Raw genomic sequence first — 5,693 nt, forward strand, 5'->3', positions numbered from 1 at the left:
TATTGAACACAACAATAGCGATAACAGGGCAAACGAAAAACACAACGAGTGCCAGACGCCTACGAATCCAGCATATACCATCCTCAGCATAACCGACACGAAACTTTGTAATTTGGCTTAGATCAAGAAAAATGCAAACTGAGACAATCAAGCCGGGAAGCAGCCAACCGCAAAGACAGTAACCAACAAACCACTTGACATTTTGAGTTACAGACAGTGCGTTCTTTATCGATCGGAATGTTCGATAAATGTCAAAACTGACCACTGCCATCCATGAGAAATTGGCCAACCATGAGTAGTGTAACAAAACCGCCAAAGGGAAACAGAATACAGGTATTTCGTTGAGACCCATACTCGATAGGAACATCAACTGCGCACAAAACATCGAAATCACCATATTGATCATCAGCTTGCCAGGGAAGTTTTGCTTTGCAGATTTTCGAAAGTAAATAATGATATGCACTGCCAGACAAATAATAGACAAAGAAGAACATGAAACTGTCAGCCATGTTACATACTTAGGCGATGATACCTTTGAAAGAAAACACACGAATGCCATCGACTCATTCGCGAATATTTCAAACATTTGACTATGTATCAAGTCATCCCCAACTTTGAAAATAATTGTGTCTTCATCTACACGGAAATCAGATTTGTTTAAAAAGAATTGCTCAAAAGATGCCGGACATTTTAGGCGGCCTTTTATCACGATATCGTTAGCTGATGTATCGTTATCATCGACGGTTGGATTGTGTGTACAACCTTGTAGGCTTGGATCGAACAATTCGCCTTCTTTACACCGATAATCATGAGAGAAGTCGTTATTCAGCCAAGCCTTTTTCTCAGATCGGAGTGACACCGAAATATAGCCATCTACCTTAATATTAAAAAACAGACTCAATGTATGCCATGTCCGAATATTAAATGACCAACTTACGCTTTTACCACAGTCAAGTATCCAATGCAAGTTTCGAGGGTTGCAAATGACACAGTCGATGTTTCTGTAGAAAGTTGTGAACTTAACATTTGAATCGGAGAAGAACCCATAGGGAGATGATTCGTATTCGTATAGTGTAACAATTGAAAAGTAAGATTTACAAGTACGTTCCGCCCGTTGAAGTTCTGATTGGTTTGCATAGAGGGATGGTTTGCATGAATCAACCACATTATAGACACAAGGACGCAGATCAGTCATACCATTTTGTTCCATGGTGATGTCCACGCCATTGTCTTCAAGCATTCTCTGACTTTCATTCAGAATCACCATCACCGGGTTGCTATTAAGGTGGAATTTGTGACATCCCAAAGGTGGTATAGACCCACGGTAATGTTCCACAGAATAACTTCTTCCTGTTTGATTCCGTTGCACTGTGCGCAGTAAATGTTTGCAAATACGTCATTTCCTGCTGGCCATGTCGTAGGAATACTTCTTAGGGATAATCTACAAGGCAAAAAGAAAGGCCGAGAAATACATAAAGCACCCGTTTTATCCGATATAAATCATTGAAAATCCAGTTAATTAAGAAACTATGAATAGGTTGTATCCAGTTTAAGGACTTTCTTTTTCTTGTTCAGGTGTTTGCTGAACACTTTCAAAGCAAACTACTATACCTCCATATATACATCTGATCATTATAGATTCTAAACTACAGCCAGCCTGGTAATGAACATAAGCGTCAGGTTAATCATTCTGAATGTTTTTACCTAAAAAGATCCTGAGTCATAGCCTATCTATTTCTACTGGATCAATTTTATATGACAGTAACACTAAGAAAGATTGCCTCTTTAACATTGCCAAATGATATAGCTCTCGATTAGTGAAATTTTGCAGAAATTTTTCAGAGATAGGTAGTCAAAAAACTTTATACACAGTAGTCGGTCAAAGTGTAAATTCAGTGATTATTCACGTTTTCGAAAAAATGAATGCACTAAGTTTTGGTGAGGACAGATCAAGTGAGGTTTTATTAGTCCCCACGGACACCGTCCGGGGGGACTTATAGGTTTGGTCGTGTCCGTGCGTGCGTGCGTCAGTCCGTCCGTCCGTTCACGCAGATATCTCAGAGATGCCTGGAGCGATTTCATTCAAACTTGGTACAAAGATTACTTGACATGTCATACATATGCACGTTGATTTGTTTTGTAATATAATCCAAAAAGACCGCCATGCAGCCATTTTTACAATTTTTAATGTCTTTAGCCAGATATCAGGCACGTCTCGACCGATTTTATTCAAACTTGTTACAAGGACATTGACCTATGTAATACATAAGCACATTGATTTGTTTTGTGATACGATCCAATATGGCCGCAAAATGGCCACCCTTTTGTTACGATTTTTACATCTGGAACCATAACTCAGACATGTATCAAGCGAATTTATTCAAAGTTTGTACAAGAACATGTTATATAAATATGTACGTCGATTTGTTTCACGATGTGATCCAATATGGCCACATGATGACAATTTTGCTATGTTTTTTTCCCTGCCAAGAGCCATACCTCTGGGGTATCTCAACTGATTTTTTCAAAGTTGGTACATGGACATTGACTTATGTCATACATATGCATGTTGATTTTTTAGACAGTAAAATCAAATATGGCTGCGTGGTGGCGATTTGTTACGATTTTCTCATGTACAGAGCCATGCTAATAGTCCAGTCAAAATAGGGTTAGACCCACCACAAATTGCAACAGAATTTTTTTCTTCAGAATGCATTTTAGAGAGGTACCCAGAACAACATATTAAAAGTTTACTCGAATCCACCTTGGGGAAATATGCCTAATTTGCATAAATCAAATATGGCGGCCAACCATCGGACAAAATAACATAATTGGCCATATATCACATGTTAAACAAGCTATTTCAGTGATTTCAACGTCTGACACTAGTAATTTGGCTCGGGGAATCATTTTGGAGGTAAATGTTTCATATAGGCACTTCATTAATTTGCATAATTCCAATATGGCGGCCAACATTCCTACAAAATACATTTTTGGTCATATACCATGTATTAAACAAGCAATTTCAGTGATTCCAAAGTTAAAAGTATATTTCTATGGCATGAACAAACGATTTTCGAGATGCAATGATCATTGCATCGGCATTTTGTTAATTTGCATAAATCCAAAATGGTGGCCGACATTCCTACAAAGGTCATTGTCGGTCATATACCACACATTAAACAAGCTATTTCAGTCATTTTAAAGTTTTAATATTTTTCTTGTACATGAAGAAACACTTTCAGTGGTTCAATTTTCACAAAGGCCCTTTGATAATTTGCATAAGTTAAATATGGCTGCCATATTAATGCCCGTTTCTTAATAGCTTCTCATATAAATAAGGGTTTGATATAGGTTTTAGCACTAGGAATCTATCGAGAAGAAACTGTTGTCCTTGGACATTTATTTTTAAAATTTTGATTTTTCTATATATGATGACTGTTAATGATTGTTAGTCTTCTAAATAATATATTCTCTTTCTGAATATAACATTGGGTTCATCTATGTACGGCATTTTTGTAATTTGTATGGGTGTTTATCACTGTACAGTGTCAAAATTAATTTGTATGGGTGTTTATCACTGTACAGTGTCAAAAAATGTAATCTGTAATGTTTACTGTTAAAAAAGACGTGTTCAACATCTTAAGTTTTTAATTTAGATTGAACCCCTTTCTTATGGATGGGCGCATCTTTATAAGACCCCCCTTGATGATAGGCAAGAAGTCATTACATTTAACAGCAAAAATACAATAAACACAACAAAGCTAAAAAAACAGAAAAACGACATGACCACGAAAAAAATGCCATAATACGCACAAATTAAAACTTAGCACTATTGCAAACAATGTCAAATTCATAAAAACTTTAAGGACACGCAAACTCACAAAAACTGAATACTGCATGCTTTAGCAAAGGCTTATACTTAATCCAAAACACAGAATCCAACCATTACACAATACAAACAAGTACACCAGGAGTCGTTTTTTTTCCAAGTGTCATTTTTCAAGATTTACATGTTTGTATCGTGTAACAGTTGGATTCTGTTGGGCTGATGAGTTGTTTGAATTAATGATAAACCTTCGCTAAGCATGCAGTTTTCAATTTTTGTGAGTTTGCGTGTTGATCAAGTTTTTAAGAGTCTGACATTGTTTGGCAACAGCGCTAAGTTTTAATTTGTCTGTATTGTGTCATTTGTTTTTTTTATATCACACTTTTTTTAGTTTCTCCATTTTTATTATCTTTGTTGTGTTTATTTTTATTGTATTTTTGCTGTTATATGTGATGAATTCTTGCCTATCATCTTCGGGGATGTACAAAGATGCACTCGTCCATAAGAAGGGGGCTCAGTCTAAATTAAAAACTAAGGATTTTTGCACACGACTTTTTTAAAACAGTAAACATTAAAGATTACATGTTTTGACACTGTAGACTATAAAACATCTATAAAAATCACAAATAATGCCGTACACAGATGAATCTAATGTTTTATTCAGAGAGAGCGATTATTATTAGATGACTAACAATCATTAACGGTTGTCATATATAGAAAAATCACAAAATAATTAAAATTGCATGACTCTCTTACATCTCAATAGTAAAAGCTCATCAACATATACGTATTTTAATCCGTTCGGATGTCAGATAATTTTGTAGTTTTACCAAATTCACTTTAAACTTTTTTCAAAATACAATCTATTAATGGAGCATGTTAACAAATCAGGTATCATAGACACCTAGTAAAATAAACTTTTATTCTTTAATGGATCGTTATTGTAAGTAAATTTACAGTTTATTTTCCACATTTTAAAAATAATTGTTTAAGGACATAAGATGGAGCTGCACGTTGCCAACACACTTTTTTCAAAGGAACATTTCTTGTCTAAGATGACAAGGAAACCCATAGAAACTACTTTGTAAAATGTAATACTTCACTTGAAACAAGAGTACATGTAGAAAAAAAATGACAATTTTATTTTTCATTATCTATCCTCATTCTAATATGGCATGGGCTGAAAGACTGACATTCAAAAAAGTGCTGAAAATCATGATTAGCAAAATAGAAATGCCTCTTATTCAAAATCTAAGAATTTATGGCAAAAAAAATAGTTGTTTTGTTATATAGCATTTAAAGAACATAATGTGAAAATTTCAGAAGTTTGACCCAGCCAGACTGGAGTTAAATTATTTGGAAATCTTGAAATTGGGATAAAAGGGAAGCAGGAAATCGGGTGATTTGTATACATTTGTATACATTAACACTTCTACATCATGCAACTTACGACTGCTTGCCAAGCTAGAAGGTAGACCTGACCAATTTTTAATCTTGGGTTAACAAATTAATCAAAATTGGATGAATATTTGCAATTTTCGTTTGGAGCACAATACGCTTTGTTGGGTGCAGTACCTTCTTAACAGTTTTTTTCATGATACTCCTATTGCTAAAAACTCTACCAGAACCCTATTTATATTAGAAGCTATTTGGGTATTAATTTGGTAGCCATATTTAATTTGTGAATGTTATCAAAGTGTCTTTTAAAAACATTGAACCGCTAAAGGTGATACTTTATGCTCAAGAAATATATTTAAACTTAAAAAACGGCTGATTGTTTAATACGTGATATATGACAGAAAATTTCTTTTGTAGGTACATTGGCCGCCCTATTGGATTCATGCAAATTAACAAAGTGCAAACG

The sequence above is a fragment of the Ptychodera flava genome, chromosome 3 (assembly GCF_041260155.1).
Source record: "Ptychodera flava strain L36383 chromosome 3, AS_Pfla_20210202, whole genome shotgun sequence".
Classification (NCBI taxonomy): Eukaryota; Metazoa; Hemichordata; class Enteropneusta; family Ptychoderidae; genus Ptychodera; species Ptychodera flava.